Source organism: Miscanthus floridulus, chromosome 11, assembly GCF_019320115.1.
Source record: "Miscanthus floridulus cultivar M001 chromosome 11, ASM1932011v1, whole genome shotgun sequence".
Lineage (NCBI taxonomy): Eukaryota > Viridiplantae > Streptophyta > Magnoliopsida > Poales > Poaceae > Miscanthus > Miscanthus floridulus.
Genome location: NC_089590.1, coordinates 76,943,400 through 76,967,077, shown reverse-complemented (window position 1 = coordinate 76,967,077; position 23,678 = coordinate 76,943,400). Strand labels below are relative to the sequence as shown.

General features: G+C 44.8%; 1 pseudogene; it reads left to right on the top strand.

Annotated features, from left to right (window-relative positions):
* LOC136492244 (anthocyanin regulatory R-S protein-like) overlaps positions 1-23,678 on the top strand; it is a 60,714-nt pseudogene that overhangs the window by 12,359 nt on the left and 24,677 nt on the right.

Sequence of the window (23,678 nt, the reverse complement as noted above, 5' to 3'; positions counted from 1 at the left end):
GGAATGCCGGTTAGTTGTCATAAGATATCAAAAGCACAAATGAGTTATGTTTGTGAGAAGACAGAGAAAAGACTGGGAACTTGGCAATGTGAGTATCTGTCATTAGGGGGAAAATTCGTTTTGATTGATTCTTGTCTGTCTAGCTTACCCCACGATGGGTGTGTATCAGTTATATGAAGGCAATTTTCAGAGGTTGGATTCTATTAGAGCTAGATTCTTCTGGGAAGGGACAAGCAAGAAAAGGAAGTATCATATGGTTAAGTGGGAAGCTCTAAACAGGCCAAAGCAGTTTGGAGGTCTTGGTTTTATGGACATTAGAGTTATGAATACTTGTTTACTTGGTAAATGGATTGACAAGCTTGAAAGAGGAGATAATAGTTTGTGTTGTAACATATTGAGAAACAAATATTTGGGCCACAAAAGTATTTTCCAAGTCAGAAATAGGAAGGGCTCTCAATTTTGGAAATCTTTGTTGGATGTTAGAAAGTGGTTTCAAATGGGAAGGTGTATTAGGATAAAATCAGGGATGCAAACAAGGTTTTGGCATGATTGTTGGTTAGGAGACTGTGTACTGAAAGTAACCTTTCCTAACCTATTTCATATTGCTGTTCGCCAAGACCTGGAGGTGGCAGAGGCCTGGGTGGAAGGTCAGTGGTTTTTAGAATTTAGAAGGCAGTTGAATGGAATTTTGTGGGAAGAATGGAGCAATCTGATGTTGTTAGATGAAGTTTCTTTGTCAGATGGCAGAGATGAGGTGTTTTGGGCTTTAGAGAGATCTCAGCAATATTCAGCAAAATCACTTTATAACTTGATGACCTTTGGAGGGGTTCAAGATGTGCAAATGATGCTTATCTGGAAATGTAATATTCCTTTGAAGGTTAAAATTTTCTTATGGATGGCCATACATGATAGAATCCAGTGTGGGGTCCAACTGAAGAAGAAGAAATGGTCTGGACTAGAGGAATGTTTTAGTTGTGATAGACTTGAAACGTCGGATCATATTATGTTCCAATGCCCCATTGTTGTTTTCTTGTGGTCATTTTTTCATGAAAGTCTTAGTTGGCCATTGTCGCCAACAAGTTGTTCAGCGCTTTTTTAGAGATCTTGACAAAACTTAGACGAAAAAAACAACAGGTAACATTGTTCCTATGTGCAGGGGCATTATGGACTATCTGGAAGGTGCGCAATGATGTGGTGTTTAACAAGAAGACGATGACTTCCCCGGTGGCAATCATTTACAAGACGTTGATGGTGGTGAAATCTTGGCGTCTGCTCTTGAAGCCCAATCTGAAGCCTGTGGCGAACGAGATGATAAATCTAGTTGCTTCTAATGCCACTGTGGTAATGTAGCTGTGGCGAGTGGTTGTCTTTTGTCTACTTTTGTTGGTCCAAATGTTGGTGGTTCAAACTTGCTATTTGGGTTTAGAGGTCTGATGATAGATCTTTTGATGTGTAGTTTATAGAGTTCGTTGAAGGGTTTAATGCTCAATCTGTAAGCTGGTTTTCCCAGCAGGATCTTAGGCTTTCGTTAAGCTTTCAATAAAAGCCGGGTGAATGCCTTTGATCTAAAAAGAAACACTTGGTTCTTTAATTAATATATTAGACCTAGATGATTGCCCATACGTTGCAACAAGAGCAACAACAAATAAATTTCACAAAGCTGTTGTTTGGCCAAGCTAAAATCAATATATCCATGTATTGCTGGATGTTTTGATAGTTGTTTTTTAAGAAAACTTCATATCACCCAAATATGAAAATTCATTTTAATTGGCCAACTAAACCATCAGCTCGTGAGTCGTGACACTGCACTTGATCCTCAGGGTTTATACGGTTCAGAAGATGACAGTCAAGTCCAATACAACATATATTGCTAAAAAAGTCCAATACAACATATGCATCAATTTTAGCTGAAAACTGATGAAAGGTACATGGAAAAGTTTTGAGCTTAGGTCTGAAATTCATGTGGGAGGTCTCGACGCTTTGTCTCTGGTCCCGCGTCGAGCTCAACATTCGGCTAGAGTCTAAGCACCACACTGTATTGACGGATGCAATCATGCACCATGCATCATGCACCTTTGCATTGGCTCCTAGCGGCAGTGGCCTGAGGAGTAGCGCCAGGGGTGGCTTGTCTTCGAGCTCAATGGAAAGTGCGTGCTCTTACGCCCGACCTACCACAGTCCGATGAGATCAAGCCGACATGCTTGACATGGAGTCCTCCACTATGCTGCCATGGGGGACCTTTGTCGTCGTGCGTCACACCCTGGACGTGACTCTATCCTAGGAGTGGCGGACACTACCTCACGGTGATGGAGGGGGAATAGGCACTAGGCAAGGCCTAGCACCTTGCTGTTCTGAGTAGCTATCAGGTTGTGGGCCCTTGATAGATTCTAGAGCATATTCCTGGCATTGCTTGGGGTTGGGCTCGGCCTGAGTCAAAGTCAGGGTGGTCGCTGGGTGCTTTCTCTTGGCCAGGGCTCCCCTGGATCGAGAGCTTCCTATGCCTTTGGCTGAGCCCTCGAGCCTCTAGGCGAAGGCGGCCCAAATGGAGGCTTTGCCTTGGCTTGCTCCCTTAACGTTGAGGATCTCTTTAGAAATAGGCCTTCTGTAGCCCACCAAACTATCCCTTATCTTCCAGAGGGTGTGCGTGAGTGCACTCGATGGTGTAGCCCCTGATCTCCAAGCTGATTAGTGTTAAATACTTTGGGATCACTAGCAGTAGAATCTAGATAGGTGAACTCTTTAATTTTTGTAAAAGGCAGTAGAACATGAACATGGCGAAAAGGAGAAGAAGAGATGTGTCGAGGTACAGACCATCAATGGGCACCATCGAGGAAGATCCGGCCATCTCGTTCGATTGGTGAAGCTCTGCGCACGGGCAGCGATGGTTGGGGAAGAGTTGGTGAAGTCCGGTGATGTAGTGGCGGTGCAGTGAGGCCGACGGTGAAGATGATGGGGGCTTCCTATTACTGGCTGTGCTCCCCTCGTGATCAGGTTAGGGTTTGTACAGTGGGGACTGCAGCTCGGCGGTCAACCTCATACCATGAGCCGCCGGCTCCCACCACTTTATATAGCGCAGTGTGACGGGGGCCCATCAACCATGTAGGGTTGTGCGCCCCCGATCAGGGCGCGTGACCAAGGCCCAATAGGCCGTTGGGCTTATTGGCTGGGAGATCATTCCAACATTCTCCCCCTTGATCTCACACTATTACTTTTATCTTTAAACTTTAAACTTCAAACCTTTTCTCTTTTCTCATTTCTTCACAGATGATGCATAGAGCATGTTTCATCATCATGGTCAATCGCTGATAGATTTAACAGCTACAATGCATGTCTCTGATCTGAAATAGATACTTTAACTTTTGGGCCCTTTATAGTCCAGGAATCATAGGCTTTCCCTTAAACCCATGCCGGCTACATGTTCTCTGAACACGTTGGGTGGTAAGCCTTTTATAAGCGGATCCGCGAGCATCTTTTCAGTACTTATATGCTCAAGACTTATTATTTGATCCCGGACTCTATCCTTCACAACATAATACTTTATGTCAATGTGTTTGGCAGCACCACTTGACCTATTGTTGTGAGCATACTGTACTGCTGGATTATTATTGTAGTATAACTTTTGTGGTCTATTGATGTTGTCAACCACTTTCAAACCGGGTATGAACTTCTTTAGCCAGTTCACCTGCCCCGATGCCTCATAACATGCTACAAACTCAGCATACATTGTGGACGATGTAGTGACAGTTTGCTTTGAGCTTTTCCATGAAATAGCTCCTCCTGCGAGAGTGAATACATATCCCGACGTGGATTTTCTATCATCTCCCACATAATCAGAATCCGAGTACCCCACCAATTGGAGAGATTATGATCTTCTATACGTCAACATGAGGCCTTTCATACTTTGCAAATATCGCAAGACTTTCTTTACCAATTTCCAGTGTTCCATTTCTGGATTACTCTGAAATCTGCCAAGCAACTCGGTAACAAAAGCTAAGTCAGGGCACGTACATACTTGAGCATACTGTAAGCTTTCGACAGCTGAAGCATATGGAACCACTTTCATTTGATTGAGCTCGTACTGGTTCCTAGGGCATTGAAAATCCCCATATCTGTCGCCCTTGACTATAGGAGCAGGCGATGGACTACATTTATGCACACTGAATTTCTTTAAAACTTTTTCTATGTATGCCTTTTGTGACAGTCCTAATACCCCCTTTCTTCTACCTCGGTGAATTTCTATGCGCAAAACATATGATGCTTCACCAAGGTCTTTCATGTCAAACTTTGAGGACAAAAACTTCTTTGTCTCCTACAGCAGACTCACATCACTACTAGCAAGTAGAATGTCATCCACATACAGAACGAGGAAAATAAATCTCCCATTCTTAAACTTTGCATAAATGCAATTGTCCTCAACATTCTCTTTAAACCCAAAATTCTTTATTGTTCTGTCAAACCTCAAGTTCCACTGTCTTGAAGCTTGCTTCAATCCATAAATGGATTTCTTTAGGCGGCAACCCATTCTTTCCTTTCCTTCTACAACAAAACCTTTTGGTTGTGCCATGTAAATATTTTCCTCTAAATCTCCATTTAGGAATGTTGTCTTTACGTCCATCTGATGTAATTCTAAATCATAATGTGCCACTAATGCCATTATAATTCTGAAGGAATCCTTACATGAGACTGGAGAAAATGTCTCATTGTAATCTATCCCCTCTCTTTGTGTAAAACATTTTGCCACAAGTCGTGCTTTAAACCTTTCTATATTCCCTCTAGAGTCATATTTTGTTTTATAGACCCATTTGCAACCTACTGTTTTGGCTCCTTTAGGAATTTGTTCTAAATCCCAAACACCATTGGAACTCATAGATTCCATTTCATCTTTCATAGCTTTCAACCACTTTGATGAGTGTTCACTTCTCATGGCTTCTTCATACGAGGTGGGATCACCCTCCATATGAAACTCTTTAGTATTATAGATTTCATAATCATCAGAAATAGCTGATCTTCTAATTCTTTGAGACCTTCTAAGGGCCTCCACATTTGGCACATTTTCTGTTTGAGGCTATGGTTGCTCCCCCTCATGTGTGGCAATAGGTTCTGTAGGATTCTGAACCATGGGTTCCTCATCCTCATTCGTTGTTGCCATAGGAGAAATAACAACAGGTGCTGGCACCACAATATCTTGCATTGTAGGTGTAGCAGCAGCAGGTAGCTCAAAAAATGGCTCCTGAACCATCGGAGTGGGTGCATACACCCATTTCTCCTCAAGATCAATTTTTCGAGCTACCATGCTTCCCCTCATCACTGCATCTTCTAAGAAAACAACATATCTCGTTTCTACAAACTTTGTATGTCTGTCTGGACAGTAGAAACAAAAACCTTTTGACTTTTCAGGGTAGCCAATGAAATAGCAACTCACTGTTTTGGGATCTAATTTCCCAATATTTGGGTTAAATACTTTAGCCTTAGCAGGGCTCCCCCACATACGTAAGTGGTTTAGTGAGGATACTCTTCCTGTCCACAACTCATGTAGTGTTTTGGGCACCGATTTACTTGGTACTCTATTTAAAATATGAATGGCGGTTTTTAACGCCTCCATCTACAAACTCAATGGTAAGGTGGAGTAACTTATCATACTGCGCACCATATCCATCAGGGTACGGTTACGCCTTTCAGCTACTCCATTCTGCTGAGGTTCGCCCGATGTTGAATACTGGGCGACTACACCATTCTCCTGTAAGAACCTTGCAAAAGGTCCAGGAACTTGTCCATATGGGGTATGCCGACCGTAGTACTCCCCCCATGGTCAGACCTAACTATCTTAATCTTTAAATCATGCTGAGCCACCAAAACTGCGGCGGCCACGACCGTAGGAGACGATGGCACCATCGCGAGACCTTTCATCGGCGCGCGCGCTCGCCCATGGCTGAGCGCGGCGCCGTCGAACGACCTCTCAACGATGCCCTGAGCCCTATCGTCGATGTCGGTGTCCCGACGACGAGCGGCGGCTCGCTGATCTGTCCCACGCGGCGACTATGCGCCGGCGGTGGTGACGGGAAGGGAGATCCCAGGTAGGAAAAACCCTTGCCAAACCATCCTTTTTTCATCCATTTCTTGATTTCGGGATGAAATTAGGGTTAGGGTTCGATTTGCTTTTCTTTCCCCGATCCAGATCCACATACTAGACAGGCGTCTGATACCATTGTTAAATACTTTGGGATCACTAGCAGTAGAATCTAGATGGGTGAACTCTTTAATTTGTGTAAAAGGCAGTAGAACATGAACATGGAGAAAAGGAGAAGAAGAGATGTGTCGAGGTACAGACCATAAGTGGGCACCGTCGAGGAGGATCCGGCCATCTCGTTTGATCGGTGAAGCTCTGCGCACGAGCAGCGATGGTTGGGGAAGAGTTGGTGAAGTCCGGTGATGCAGTGGCGGTGCAGTGAGGCTGACGGTGAAGACGATGGGGGCTTCCCATCGCTGGCTACGCTCCCCTCGTGATCGGGTTAGGGTTTGTATAGTGGGGACTACAGCTCGGCGGTCAACCTCGTACCATGAGCTGCCGGCTCCCACCACTTTATATAGCGCAGTGCGACGGAGGCCCATCAACCATGTAGGGTTGTGCGCCCCTGATCAGGGCGCGTGACCAAGGCCTAATAGACCGTTGGGCTTATTGGCTGGGAGATCATTCCAACAATTAGAAGAATCAGTCGGGGGCTAATCGGACTGTCATTCCCTTAATACGAGGTTTAACATACCCTATGTTTGAGTCTCATCAACATGCCATTTGCAGCGAAGTTGGCGGTGTAATGACCTTGGACGTGTCATATTCTCAGTGAAGCTGAGACTGGCGTTGTACTCCGAGATCGACAGGGTCTGCGCTTGGAAGAGGGCGTTATGGTGGGCGTCGGCTCTGAGGGTCGGGCATTGAGGCGCCGAACTACTCGTGGACGAGCACACAGTCTGATAGACTGACAACGATAATGATGCTGGCGTCCGTGCTAGCCGCCCAGTCGATGTCGATGTCGTTGTAGAGCGGTGTCGCTGCCGCCGGCCGCTTTCCTTTCAAGCGGTGGGATGTTTGGAGCGGAGCCGCTTCGACGACGGCGACGCTGTGCTGTGCAGCTCCGGGTCCTAGGAGGCGGCAGCAGGTTGGAGGCCGGCCTGGACTCGAATGAGGATGAAATCTACGATGCGCATAGACGAAGGCGTTGACCATGTGCACGGCTTCGCTGAGAAGGCGATGAACTTGATGCGCGGGTCTGGGCTGACAGTGAGACAAAGGGGAGGAAGGATCACACTCATGGGCTGCAATTGGCTGGCTATTGGGCCGGTCCAACAGATCCACCGTGCGGCTCTCCCAAACATGTTTCTCAATACTAGTGTGATCTCAGATCTAGGTAGAGCGGTTCTGCGGTGGATCGTTCTAGGGGCATGTTAGGTTGGTGATCAAAACTTGTTATGCCTAATATTTGACAAACTGTGGCTGCCAAAGAAAATGTGGCGACCAAAATCGAAGCCACACTTGTGACAAGGGTTGGCACGAAAATGAGTCTATGACATATGGAGCAGGGTGCTAAGAAAGTTTGATGTGCCATAGGTATGGCAGTGAAACAAACAGTTACCAAAGAAACTGTGGCATGACGAACTTTTGACGTGGCAGGTTTTAGTCACCAACCAAACAGGGCCTGCATCTGGATTTTTAGAGTAAAGCTCTCCCCGTACTATCCCTCGTCTTGCAAGCGAACTCCAACTCCTTCCGTTTCATCATCATACTGTATTCGATAAAAGAAGTTTCACTCCTTAATAAATGCGCTGCTACAGGGCGGAGCTTGTGCTATATAGCTAGCCTACAGTACTTGGACCTCCACAAACCCATCTCCGATTCCAAGGCTCGTGGTATATCTGCAGGCATATACGGCACTTCCGTCTTCCTCCGTTCGGCTTCCGCCTCAACAGGTACCGAGGTCGCCATTCCCAAAATAGATTGTAGGCGGATGCCTATATATAGTATATAGAGTATATCTGCCTGCTTTCAGCCATATATACTTATTTTCAAATGGTCTTGATATAGCATATAGTCGTTCCCCTTAGCGCGCGGAGGGGATCGGAGCTCTCTTCCGATCCGATTCGGCGATTCTTGTCCACCGTTGCATGAAAGCTTTTGCAGTGTTTCGTTGCTTCTCTAGCTACTGCTCCTACTTCCCTTACGTCTTTCTAGCATATGCCCCCCGGCCGCCGGTTCATGAGGATCGTATGATTAGTAGATAAGCAATACTGAGCTAGAATCGAGTTGTTGTACTCTTTGTACGTGCAGCTACTAGCTAGGCTGTTTCCTTCACATAGCTAGAGCCCACAGTATCAGGTACGAAATGAAACTGGTTACTTGCAAATTGCACGAGCTGGTGTTACATATTCTTCTTCTTCTTCGTCGTCGTCGCTTATTCTAACATAACTTTCTGATTTCTGCGTGAAGAGGAATAGTAAGGCGCGCTATATACGGCACCATCAGCTTCCTCGGTTCAGGAAGAACTGCAGCAGCCTGCTGCAGAGAGGCAGTTGAGGAACCAGCTCGCTGCAGCCGCGAGGAGCATCAACTGGACCTATGCCCTCTTCTGGTCCATTTCAAGCACTCAACCAGGGTAAAGTGCGGTCCTTTCTTCCCCCGAGCGCTCCCCTAGGGCAACTCAGGGGCGACCGCCGCGGCGCCCCTAGCCCCCCCCCCCCCTCCCGGTCCTCCCCTCCGGCCGCCGTTGTCGCCCATCGGCGTGTGGCGGCGGCGGCCCGCGGTGGCCCGAAAAAAGGTGCCCGCCGCATCCTCCCCCCCCCCCCCTTTCTACCTCTCTCCCCCTCCCAATCCTCCACCACCATGACTTCCCCGGTGCTTCTTCGGCAGGCTATCCGGCCAGCGGCCCGGATCCGGGTTCCTCTGGACCGGATCTGGCCTCCTCCTCGTCGGTGCGACGGCGAGGGCTGGACGGTCGGGCCTGAGCGGCGGCTTCTCCGACGAGTTCGTGCGGCCGGCCTGGCGGCGGATCTGGGCCCCCCGTGTGCGGATCCGGCGTCGGCTGCTCCAGTGGCGCGGATCCGGCGCCTGCTGCTGCCGTCCAGTGGGGTGCTCGGCATGGGCGGCCTCCGAGGCCTCTCTTTCCGCGCCGGGCCCCTGTAGCCCCTGCTATGGGGCGCCGGTGGACGCGGCCGTCGCCTGGGCCGCGCTCGACAGGCAGCCAGTTCCGGGGTTGCCACCGGCCTGGCATGCTGGCGTCCGCGCCACGGGGGCCTCTGGTCACGGTGCCGGCGGCCGCCGTTTGGTGACGCACTGTCACCAGATCCAGCCACCGTTTGGTGACAGCGCGTCATGGTGAAGCGTCGGTAGTTGCACGGGTTCTGGGCGAAAGCTCAGCCCAATTTTATCCGGGCGGACGACTGTGACGCCTTGGCGCCACATACCTCCTTGGAGGTGTCGCTTCTGAACCTCGTGCTTTTGCGCCAACATCACCAGATTCTAGGCGAAAGCCCTGCCTTAGAACCCTCTAAGGCCAGCGACAATGGCATCTAGGATCGTTTGCTTGGGTGCCACCTCCTTCCTGAAGGCGTCGCTGAAGAATCCCGTGTGGTCGTCGTCTTTTGTGGTTCCTACCGTTCGCTCCTGGAGGGTTCCTCGTTGTTGGCATCCGCGGATGTCATTCCCTTCTTGAAGGCTTCGTTTGGGGCACTCCAGTTGCGTTGATCGTCGGTGTTGCTGCCTGCTAGGCTGGGCCGATCTGGGCTTCAACTCGATCTTCACATTGGTTTGTCCTTCGGTGTTTGTTGTTGCCGCTATCGTTCGGTCCGTTGGCAGATGCTTTGCCGCTGTTGTTGCTTGGGTGGATGCTTGGCCACCTCGTCGCTTCGGTCTCCACGCTCACCTGCAGAGCGTGTGATGGCCCTCATTACGGATGCTTTGCCGTAATGGTCCTTTTCCAGCGGATGCTTGGCCGCCGTGGTCGTTTCTCGTGCGGATGCTTTGCCGCTGTTGTCGAGCCGGATCCCTTGGCTTCCTTGGTGGATGCTGGCTATCGCGGCTACACTACACATTAGGCTACCAATGTGTTTTTGTCTCCATGTAATAGGCTCAGTCTGTAAGGGTTTGGTGGTGGACGCCCCCCCCCCCCCCATCCGTGCTTTCTTGCCATATCGTTTGTGCTGGTGTGATTGCGCTGGTAATTCTAGGATTACCGGCCAGTCCTTTGTAACCAAAACTCTGCTTATGCTTAATGAAAACCGTGCCTGAGGTACGTTCGAAAAAAACCCAGGGTAAAGTGTTACTCCCTCCATCCTAAATTATAAGTCATTCCAAGAATCTTGGAGAGTCAAAGCATCTCAAGTTTGATCAAAATTATAAAAAAAGTTATAAAGATTTATAAAATCAAATAGATATACTATGAAAATATAATTAATGAAGAACTTAATAACACTTAGTTGGTATCATAAATGTTATTATCTTAACATATAAATTTAGTTAAACTTAAGATGCTTTGGCTCTCCAAGATTTTTAAAATGACATATAATTTGGGATGGAGGGAATAATGAGTTGATATTTTGTTTCTAGTTTTCAGGAACTTTGATGAATGAACGTCACATCATTTGCATATATATATGAGCTCGATCAGCTTTGTATCCCAGTCCCGGCGCATACATGCATGCATATCAAATACTGAAGAAAATCGGATCCCGTGATGCGATTGTAGTCATTTACTTATAGTTTTTGTTGAAAATGGTCATTTTTTTTTAGTTTGCAATGATGTTCGCCAGGTTATTTTCCATCCAATTTAGTTACTGAATGAGTCTTCGCTACTCTTCAATCTCCTTTATTTAAGAGACTGGATCGATTTTCAACTCACGTCACCTTTGTCTTGACTCTTGACTAAGCTATATATGCAGTGTTACCCCCAGTACCAAACTGGAGGACCTCGGGGACACCGAGTGGTACTACATGGTCTGCATGGCCTACACCTTCCGGCCTGGCCAAGGGTAATCGATTGATTACAGTTCGATCCAACAAACAAGCATAGCTAGCTACAGGGCCGTACCTATAAATTGGAGGCCCCTTTGTGAAACATAAGATAGGGCCCTAAAATCTAAGAAGCTAAGCCAAGCAGACCGGCCGACATTGGCCACCGAGCTTACGTCTTTCTGGTCCAATTAGCTAATCGGTAATCTAAGACCTATGTTGTAATGTTGCATTTTATTTCTTCTATCCAATAATTGATCAACCATTGTTAATTAGTACTTTGGAGGCCTTTAAAGTTTGGAGACCCTGAACAGTCGCACAGCTTGCTCCTGCTAATCTACGGGCCTGGCTAGCTGACGCCCCTGGCCGATAATAACATTTTATCTGTTCGTGACCTGTCGCGTGCTGCCACAGGTTGCCCGGCAGGAGCTTCGCGAGCAACGAGCATGTCTGGCTGTGCAACGCGCACCTCGCCGGCAGCAAAGCCTTCCCCCGCGCGCTCCTGGCAAAGGTATGCAGTCGTCACGCATGTTTCTCAATTTCGACGACGGTGGTGATCGGTCGACCGCTCTGGATTCTCCCGTTCTCCGTGTCTTGTCTTTTATTGCCTTTCATGCATGTTTTTCACTACTCGGTCGCCATCTTTGTTGAATCATCGTGAACTTGGGTACCTGCATGTGTGGCCTTGGGTTGGGTGCCTACTTACGGTCAAGCAGAGCGCGTCCATTCAGGTAAGCGCCTTCCATGCTTCATCTCGTCGGAAACATTACACAGAGCACTTTCAGACTGCTTAGTCTGCAGATTTCTGACTGCTACAACTAACTGCACCCTGTGTGAAAAGACAAGATTAGGGAGAGTAATAGTCTCTGCAGTTTTTCATTCATCAATACAATCATATATATAGGTTACATGGCTGATGCACTATGTAAAAAAAACACATCACAAACACGCGTTTGGGGTCATTACAGACGTGTTTTTGCCCGTCTGCCATAACACGTCTGTAATAAGGTCTTATTACAGACGCGTCGAAAGCGCGTCTGTAATACGCTTCTACTGTGGACGCGTGTTACCAACAAACGTCTGTGTTTTACAAACACACGTTTGTAATTAGGTTATAGGACAGCTGGAGTAAAAACGCGTCTGTAATAACCCTATCACAGACGCGCAAAAAACAACACGCGTCTGTGATGAACCCTTACCACAGACGCGCATAACCAACGCGCGTCTGTTATAATGGATTAAAAAACAAAAAAAAATATAAATTCAATCACAGGATCTTATATACATCGCACATGATACTGTATGATTTGTTTGTTAGATCATATTATACAATTCATCATATAGTACAATCAAGTCATACAAGAATCAACTTCACTGTGCTACAGGAGTAACTTGAACTAAGATAAGAAGCTCATATAACTAAGAAGGAAATATTCAAGCCATTACAGTGCTCCTAAGTCTTAAACAGGAAGGTGTCATTTACAAAATGATCACCCGTTTGGCTTACTCAGAAGCCGGTTTGTTCGACTTCTTTTTTCAGCCGGAACAGTATTTTTCTCTCACAATAATTCAGCCAGAACAGTGTTTTTTAGCCAGTTTCAGTCAAGTTTCAGCAAGTCGAACGGGGCAGCAAAGAGAAGGGGACAGATCCATGACAAAAGTGTCGTTTGCTAAAAAGCTACACACTGAGCAATGAAGCATCAAGTTATACACGACAAAAGAAGAAACCATTTCAACAAAAATAGAAAAGAGAGTACTCTATTACCAACACAGATATACCTTATTTGTAATGGAGTACTGGAGTTGCTGGCCATAATATCTGAAAACAGTGACAATGGTCAAGCTTGGTAATTAAGGATGCCAGTGTGAAATCTTTAACACTAAACAGCGACAATAAGTTATATTCGGTTTGCATGTTCTACAGGTTTGCATTCACATTTCATTGGAGATGAGGGACGACGAGAGCTCACCTCAGACACAGCACCGGTAGCCGGAGGAGCACGCATGTAAGGTGAGCTTGGTGCCATTGCCATTGGCACGCATATAAGTTCATCTATTAATCTGTACAAAGAGCAATAAAAAATAGCTATATTCTATTCAACCTAAGTATACATGCAATAGTTAAGAACTAGTGAGAATGGGCGGCTCACCTGGATTCATTTCTTGCAAAAACCGATATAGCTAAACTTGCACAGGATGCTGTCAGAGACCAAAATTGCAACCTGAAATGCAACTCTAAATAGTGAGAAATTGACTATTGCTAGTCAAATAGGTAGCACACAGTTAGGACATATAGCTTAGTTGTGATGAGATATGACATAGATAAATGTAACCCTTACTGACATATCAAGATTGGACAATCACAAGGATGGACAATCAGACCAGAAAAGTAGTGGCCGACAGTGTAGTGCATAAGTAAATAATTAGGTAATATAAATCTTATCCTAATCTTTCACTCCACCATGAGGTTCAGTATTATAAAGTAACAAACTCTAACTCTGAACCAGGTGTATCTCAGGAATTAGGCTGAAAACTGTTTCAGAAATGACGGAGCAAAGAATTGACACCCCAAGAAGCAAAAATACAAAGCAAAATTTGTAATAGAACCGTCCCATTTATAAGAGCACAAGTATAGTGGTAGCCCGCAAGTGGTCGCACTATCATACTTGAGCCCATATAACCCGGTAGTCCGTCGAGTACCACGAAGGGTCTTGATTCATCACAAACATACAACCAAGATCGTACATGATTCAACATACATGCCACATGTTACAAAGAGTTCACAAATACATTGCCATACATCAGAGTGTGATTGAAGTTATTACAAACCAAATTCAAATAAAATAGTAGCGGAAGAAAGTAGTTTTTAAACCAACATCTCACACCATTATTCAAATACTTGCCAATCTGTGATGACCACCCACAAAAGCATCATAGATTAGATATATAAATGGAAGCGCCTTGCTTGGGCCTACTCCTTGTCCACCGCAGGACAGAAGTAATTCTTACAGTAGCCATGATAAACAGTGTTATCTGCAACAAGTGAAAAATAAACCCTAAATACAAGAAGGTACCCAGCTAGACTTACCTGTCATAAACCAAAAATAAAGTGACTCCAAGGATCATGCAAGGCTTTATAAATGGAGCTGGCTTGATAATATTTTGCATAAAAAGCCACTAATTCAGCTATACATTTTATAATTCGGTCATCAAGTTAATTATAATTATTCATCTCTAGATTAGCAACTAACCTGTGTCAAACATGTGGTATATCCGTAGTGATAGAACAATAGTAACCATAGTAATTTATTATATCATTCTTAGAACCATTCCACTTTCCATTATCACTGCGATAGAAGGAAGCTGAATCAAGTTTCTCACTATTCAGGAGAGACGGCGATTCGAATCGACTGCAACCAGCTGGGTAGTATTTCTAACACAAACCCAGGTAAACCAGCCATGGTATTCTTAGGTCACCTTTAGTACAACTCAAGTCCAATTCGTGGGTTCGATCAGCGTCGCACCTTTAGGGACACTACCGGATGCCAGGTCGATCAAAACTCTAACCTGGCCTTGGCCTCACACCGGCTCCCCGCACATCCTTACTACCTCCAGTGTACGTACTTTGACAGAACAAGGCCCGACCTTAGTTGAGCTACTCGGCTTCGCGGTCGGAACGAGTTATCCGGCTGCTAAGTGAGAGGCATGCGTTCAAAATGACCGAGGACCAACAACGATGCGGTTCTTAATTGGTGCAGACAGAATCACATGAGTCAACCTACAACATAGATCCCATCCAACCTCAATTTACAACCTCCAATGATTCTTTTACACGATAGCAAATATAGCCAACCGTGGTTTAGTGTCCACCTATATCTCGCAGGTGATAGTAAATCATCTAACTTCTACCGAGCTAAGCATTGCTAAGCAGTTATTCGATCCTGGACCTATATAGAATTCAAGGTAGATTTTTGGACAAGGTAGTTCTATGAATCAAACATAAAAGGACTCAAGTGATATTTTATAAAACATAGGAGGCTTATAATGCCTCGGGGCTTGCCTTTCAGAAAAGAAGTGGGTCGGTGGTCAGGGCACTTTGGAAGTCCCTCAGTATCTGGCTCCTTGCCTTCGGGAGCTATTGGTTGTGCTGTCTCCTAATTCTCCTCTGCCTCTTCTTCGAGTTCCAGTAGGGTTACTTCTTCGGGCGATCCTATATGTATGAGCATGAAATAAGATATCATGGATGCATAGATAATGACATGGATGATATGATATGATAAAATGCATACTCATAAGTGTCCTTAACAGCAATGTATTAAAGTGATAACACGATAAATTTTCTTTTACTTAGTAGGTGCATATCTCCTCTCTAGTAATTAAACAAACACCTATTTAAACATTATCTGAGCTGCAAGACAACAGCCACTTATTTTGACCATAAATGGAGTTATACACACACAAACAATATGGTTGTCGACTTTCTAGAAAGCTTATAAAATTACCTACAACTTTATTTTAATCATCTTAAGGTGATTCGGTAGCTATCTAGGTCAAACAATTTAATCTTCTAGATCTATTCAGAGGATAAGCAAATCTGACAGCAGATTTCTAACAGCTATAAATGTCAAACCATTTAGCCTATAGCTATAAAATTTTAGGACAAGAAATATGAGTAAGTTGCCTACAACTTTGTTATTAACAAGTTTAACAGGAAAGTAACTATCATCATGAATTTGTCAACACAACAGAAACTACTCTGGTAGCCATCTAGTTGAATTATAAAGCAATGATTAAGTAGCTGCCTATCACCAATCAATTCTAAGTACAACTACTAATATCAACAGATCATATGCATCACAAGCACCATATAAAACATCATGGTTAAGCCCAAATAATTTACTTATGTGCATTTATTAATTTCCTTATATAATAAGGTGATTTAAAGGATAAATATTTCTAGTGCTCAATAAAATCTTAGAAAATTAAATTAGCCTACATCTGACCCCAATAGTCTACTATACAAATTTCATTCTATTTGGATAAGTATAGCAACCTCTATAAAAATGACAATTTACATAGGCTTATTTTAGCAAAAATAGTTTAACCTAGTGAAAAGTGCGAAACAATAGATTTAATATTTTTTTACCATCATCCTAGCATAAGTACACTAGGTAAAAATTTTCATGATCATAAGTTATGTATTTTTACCCCATTTATTTTCACTACAAACTAGCAATTATTTAAGATTAAATAGGAAGACCATATTCCAAGTATGTCTACTATAGTTTTAGTATTTTTCCTAGCTAGATCATGTCAACACAAGACCAACAAAATTAGAATCACATTTTTCTCACTCCTCTAGCTCAAGTTATGCATTTTACAAGATTAAAACTAATTTAAAAGTACTTTACTAGCTTAATTTAATTTTCCTAGAAAAATATCCGAAACAGTAGGTTTCATATTTTTATCAAATATTACACTTCATGATGAATCTAACAAAATTTGGTTCACTCAATTTGGATATTCCTAGCTCTAGATATGAATTTTTGAAGTTTGAATCAATTTCTAAAAAAACATTTAAAACTAAAATCGCTACGTGTGCGGATTAGGGTCAGTAGCGGCGTCGGAGGGCTAGGGCAAGCTCGGCTATGGCTTCATGGTGACCTATCAGACCTAGCGGGTGCGGATTAGGGTCAGTAGCGGCGTCGGAGGGGAACGACCATGTGCATGGGGCACGGTGGTACGAGCGCAACGATGGCAAGGTCACTGTTCTCATGAGATGGCGGTCGGTGATGGGTCTGCATCATGGAACAAGCTGATAGGGTTCACGACAGTGCTGAAACATGCGCTAGAAGGGGATGACAGGGTCTAGTTGGTACCGACCGTGACGAGCTTGAGCTCACGGCCATGGCGGATGCGCACGGCGCGGTCGCATGTTCTCGCGCCGATGTTGCAGTAGCGGTTAACCGACCCCGGCTCGAGCTATACCTAACCCTAGGCTTCCCAAAACAAGAGAAAGGATAAGGCGATAGGGCTTTGGTGAGCATGACCACGACAAGTGCAAGCTTAGCGGTGCTCCGGCGAGGTTCGTGGCGACGAAAATGGCCCATAGGCCTTTTCCTTGGCTCGAGCTAAGGTGCTAACAGGTCGAGGATGTAGAGTGGGTTGTGGCAAGGTAGTGTGCGCGAGCTATTTAGCAATGGCATGGTGGTAGTGGCATGCAAGCTCAGCGAAGGCACGGTGATGATGGCGCTGCTCGGCTATGGAAGAGAACGAGCGCGAGGCGAGGCAGAGAAGGAGTGAGCGCGAGTGGGAGCGGAGGGACGCGTCATGGTGGCTTTGTGGCCTGCCCTGGCCTAACCAGCAAGCCTGGCGTCGGCGTACGGCCACTAGGTGGTGGTCGTGGCCCGCTTGTTCTTATGTCATATGACATCTTGCATGATTTTTTTGTTTTGTAACAATTGTATTTTTTTGCAAACCCCTCCATCGCTCTATGATTTTGAGCAGTGGATCGACACTAAGATCAAGCCTAAAGACAAAGAATGGATGCAAAAACTATTGCGGTGGGAGGCAAAGGACAAGGAGATAATGGAGAAGAGACATGGAGAGGAGGTTGCAAAAATAGAGCATAAGGAAGAGGAGGAAAGGAGGTGTGTTGCTACGTACAGGGAGGAGAGGGAGAAGAAGCTTGAGCATGCACGCTGAGCGAAAACAACGATGGAGGAGAATCCTGATGCCCTAAGAAAGGAAAAGTGACCTCGTTGCGCTTAGTAGTCTCCATTACTTGCTAGTTCTATAGTTTATTCATGAACAATGTTGTCTACTATTGGACTTTTCATTGTGTTGTCATGTAATGCACTTTAAGTATGGGCATGCTTAGGTCATGTACTGCGTTATTTAGTTTGTCGGCATGTACTTCTAGTATTATTGTGCTGTTTAATGTATCATAGTATTAGACTTTTCATTATGTAGTTGTTTTCATTATTTGTGGTCATAATATTTAGTTTAATATTATGGACGTAGTGAAATGTGATCATGTGCTGCAAACAAAACCTAACGAAGTTGGGCATTATCTAATTCAACACACAAAACACATGAAATAACATGTGAGAACATATACTGAACTAGGGTACAGAGATCCTGAACTAAACCTAACATACCTTAGGTAATCGAAGCGAACAACAAGCACAAGAAATGACATGTGAGAACATATACCAAACAAGGGTACATAATTTCTTCGACTAAACCTAACATGCCTTAGATAATTAAACCAAACAACAAACACAAGGATGTGTCATATGAATAAGATAGGGTCATCCTAGTAGTGTGGCCACACAACAAATTATATTGCACCTTCTTCACAGTAGCCTCCCATTGTTGTTATTAGTGGTGGTGGGGGTGATGGTGGAGGCCCCTTGTTCTTGTGATTAAGGCAGGTGCAATATGGATCATTGCAGAGTGCTTCTTGTGAACTTGCACCATTGTTGTTGTCGTCGTCTTTGTCTTCCTTGTACCTGCTACTAACTTCCCTTTGTAGATCGAAGATTTAGCCCTATAGGTAGTAGATGTACTACTAATGCAGATAAATTGGTCGAGGATCGACCCATCTAGTGAACCCATAGTTTTCTTTAGACTCGAAAGACTACAATAAGTATGTCCTGTGAGTTGTAAGGGTATTCAAGAAACATATTTAACAAATGAAATGTAATAGCAATTACCCATGCTCATGGGCATTTGAAGAAGCGATGAGCTCCGTCGATCCCCTCGGTGAAGTCCTCACCATGCATGTATTTTGGCCAATCTTCCTTCCTGTTATCGTATCCTCTGAGAGGGCACTCTTTAGTGAAATCACTCTTGCTCTCAGAGAAAAACTGATACACTGGTTCTTCAAAGAAATTAGGCCCAAGAGATCCCTCCCACACAGTGGGAGTTCCCTTCATCCCCCCTTTCCTCTCCCACTTCCAAAACCCTTTCCTTTAGATGACCCTCTAGACATTCCTACCCTAATAAAACTGAATACTAGTTTGGTTTTCCTTTTGGGTAGCAATGCATCCTAGAACGCATATATATAGGCGGAGGCAGGTTTGCTATCCGTTATATTGTGCTATAAATGCTCTAGAAAGTCTACTCAGAATCACTGAAAAGCCTACATCGTAGGACACTAGAGAGCCTAGATTCCATGACTGAAAGCCTATTTGATTTTAGACTTTAATCACTATTTTGAAGGACACTGAAAAGTCTATTCGACGGTGACATGACAAATCATTGTAAAGGCTATTTTCCCTAGATTCCATGACTAAAAAGTCTATTTGATTTCAGACTTCAATCACTATTTTGAACCGAAAAAACTGATGCCGCTGATTAATACATACTTTATGCAGAAAATTTTGCCATAATTTCCCCTATTTTTTATGCCATCCATACACAAATATGAGATAAATATTTAACCTCAATACAACCTATATAAACATACAAATATATGGCACATTCATCTGAAACCATATACATGAGCTTATTAATAGTCCACACAATCCATAATTATAGTCCATAGTAGTTCATATTCGATAATAATAGTCCATACAATCCATAATAGTTCATAATGAAAGTCCACAAAGTCCATAATACTACATAATAACATCTACCACAAACCCTCACTGCCTTCTAGTCTTACCCTTACCCTTGTGACCAAGAGCGTTGGTGCCTGGAGTGTAAGGGTCAAGGTGGACGGCGTCGCCTAGTGCCTGAAGGCTATGTAGGCTGAGTCGAGGGAGCACCCTGGAGCTAAGATGGGCCAAGCTCCTCGTGCCTCTGGTCCACCTCGTTGTCGTCCTTGTCCTCATCCTTGTACGTAATGCCTATGGACCCTGTAGGTGCTTGGCTAGACGAACCTAAGCCTCCTCTGCCTGTAGAAGGAACATGCACGTCTTGCGTTGTGGCTGTCCTGCAACCACAATGAGCAGCCATATGGCGTAGTCGACATGATAGTCTCTGTTGTATAAAATAATGTTAACTGAAAGAATTTAATGTATTAATAATATATTTCAAAGAATATAATGAATCTTACGTCTAGGAAGCTACGCGTGCTATCGTCCCTGACTCCACCTACCTTTCTACATGAGTAGTTTGGTCATACGCTGTGTCTTCATCGTCGAAGGCCTCAATGTTGATGTAGTCATCTTCTGTCCATCGTAGCCTTAGCCTACAACGTGTCGCACGTTGGTACCAAGCTTGGTAGTGCCTATACTCATGGTTCATGTGCGTCTTGTTGTTCTCGTCCACGTTGTCGTGCAACAGCTCCCATTGTTCAATGTAGTACTGGTGGTGCTTCTCCTAATAAAAAATATTCCTGTTCTTCAGATGATCCAACCTACACGTCACATAAGATGTTAGTTTCTGACAGGTATGAAATTGATGCTATAAAACAATGGTGCCTAAGCTATATGACGTGACTATTTGATGTAAGCTTCTCAAGAAAGGTACAGAGTGATTGAAGAAATCATATGTAACAGTATCATCATATGTAAGCTTCACTATGGAAAATTTTACCATGTGGGTTCCAAAGAAAGAATAGAAAATAGATCACGACATGTGTTGAACCCATAGTCCTATAACTTGCCATAATGATGAGAACAAGAAATGCCCATACATGCACATTCATCTCAATCCATGTACATGTCACCATATTAAAAGTGCACGTATGTCATTATTACTTCATCTTATATAGGAATTAAGGGAAATGGACCATCACGAGACAATTGAAATAGCAAAACACTTACTTGTGTAAGTCAACGCCAGTCGAGAACGGAGCCATTGGCCAAAGCTGTCTCACTCCAAATTGGCGTGCAACTCTATCTGGCAGGTGGAACTCAACAGCATAGAAATAGATTAGAGGGCACCTCATCCTGTAGAAGTCATCGTCACACCCACACATATTGCTCAACTAAAAAGAAAGTGCCCCTTTCCATCATACGACTCCCATGACACCTGCAACATGTCCAAACAAGATGTTAGATGCTATACTAAACTATTTCAAACCAGCATGGGAAATAAAATTTACTTACGCTAGACGCCATGAGCGAGTCTAGCTCTTTTGTTAATTCAATGTACGCCCGCTCTAACCTTGCATGCGGAACCCTAACCTAGTCCCAAAGGTACACCCACATCGGCTATCAATGTGGAGGCTAACCTGGGAACCACTCACGACTAGCTAGAACCTTGGGACGGCCAACTGGTAGATGAGCCCACATCCACAACTAGAGCAGGTACACGCATCCACCAAGTGATGATGAGGACGAAGTCTAACGACACGCCTCACAAAGCTACCGATAAAGAAAACCCAACACTACAGAGTCCCTACTATACTGACCCACCTGGTCCCAGTCAGTGAGGCAGTGGACCCACACCCATGACGTAGTGTCACCCATGGCATCAGGGAAGAGAACGTAGGCAAATAGGTGTAGGATCCATGCACTGTAGTAGTACCCAACTCTCTCCTCATCTGCCTCCTCGAGGCACTATGTGAACTCTTGCCGGAGCCAGGAGATTAGAACTCTAGAACCACAAACCCATTGCTCACCAACCTCATGCCGAAGGAAGGCCTCTACTCACGCTCTCCAACCTTTTGACCTGCACTGCCCATGTAACACCCTCAGTGTTACACTATACAACTTTTTACTAAAACACTGCATGAGCATCATACTTGTGTGTAAATGTGTCTAATATAGGGTATAAAGCAATATACGGAACTTGAAACGTTCATTTGAAACACAAAACGCATGTTACGTTTCATGTTGCATTGTATTACTTAGGGTTCTAAATGAATTTTTATGGAATGAAAATGCTATAGAATGCATATGCAAAGCTTTAGTAAAGTTTGTCGCATGAACTTCAAAGGCTACTGCTCCCGTTGACCCTTTGGCTGCAAGCGCGTGGGCTTGCCCCGCCTACCGTCATCTTCATGTTTGCGTGCGGTGCCACGCCATGTTTTCCATTGTGTCACTTGGAATGTCGTTGCGCTGGCCGGCTGAGCCACGCCAAGGCCTAACTATAGCACTGGCCCTACATGGTAAATGCGCATGTCTAGAGGTTGGTTTGGGGTCCCATAGTCATGCCAGACTTGCCACCGCTGCTACCATACGCCGCCCGTCTCCAATTTAAGTGTTCGCCCATCGCTGGCTGCCATAAGTCTGAACAACATCATCCAAAGAAATTGGCCTTGCGTAGTCTAGTGTCTTCCAATTAACTGAGCACCAAACTAGCTCTGGTGGTTAGCTTACGAGTGGAATTGACTCAACGAGCTTTTGTTCACTAGTGAGGTAATGCGGGGTGTTTTCCTCATGGCGGTCCGCCATTACCGCCGAGGTGGGTGCTCGGCCAATGCATCACTCATTGCTCCGTTGTATCAATTGAGCAGTGCTTCTGTGTTTTCTTGACTTGGTTGCCTCAGCCGTGTAGCAGTTTCACCGGTGGAGCAGCAGGTCACCGGGAACGCCGTCGCCATGCTTGCCATGAACTAGAACACTCCCATGCATGTGGTCAACTACCTTGCCGTGTCTCACAACTTTGTCCAGCCTACCCTTCACATCGCTGGTGAGGCCCTCCTGCTCCTAGGTAGATGGTTGGATTGATTGGGGCCGAGGGCTCGCTGGAGCGCATGGTCGCCTCCGATAGACGTGGCATAGATGCCGCTCTGTGGCCAGCGAGTTAGAGTGTAGTAGCATTTTAAATAAGGTTTCTATATTGTTGCTTGTAGTCCATTGATGGAAAAGGGTAGCAGTAGAGGCACAGGGCTAGGTTATTTCATCGGCGCCGGTGTTGCCGCGGCCAAACCATGCTGTGGCACATGGTCGTGCCTTCGTGCTTCACCAATTGCGGTGTTTCGTACATTGATCCATTACGCTTTGCACATTGAGTGCCATGGTGGTGCGGGTTGGTGTTGGGGAGGTCCATGCTCGCTGGCGTTTGGCCAGAGAGGCACGACCTCTGTTAGTTCCGGCCAGGGACTTTGTAAAACATGAATTGGATTAAGGGAAGGGTGGTAGATGCCAACTTCGTGACTCAGTGAAATAGTGCTCGAGTGAGTTTTGCGAATAGGGTAGAGAACGGGGGCTCTTTAGCAAAAGAGCTAGCCACACATGGGCTCCGCCATGGGCCACATAGCGTGGGTCGCGTTCGTGCGCCGCTGCGTGGGCCATGCCAGGTGCTGCATGCGCGTGCGGGCAGGACGTCAGGGTGGGCCGAGCCATTCGCTCGCGGGCTGTGCTGTGGAATCAATTTCCGATTTTTCCAGTAAAGTAATAAAGGTTTATTCAATTTCATTTTGAGCTGATTTTTGTAAAATTGTAGAAAAATCTGTAGGTGTCCAAAAATAGTGAAACAAAAATTGTTAGGTTCACAAAAATACTATCTATCTGTTGGTATAGTTGGTTCATAGTTAGATGTTACAATGATAGGTTCATAAACTCAAATTAGAAAGCTTAATATTAGTTAGCTTAATATTTATTGGAATTTTTTGTGGCCAATCGGTGATAGCTTTAGCCATATATTTTTTACAGTAGACTAATGAGGCTATTATGTGCTCACTATAATTTTTGTAACCCTAGAGTAGGTCGATAAATAGAATAGGCTAAGTACTACTTGTTTTATTATATATGGAGTAAATCGATATTAAGAGTAAGAATAC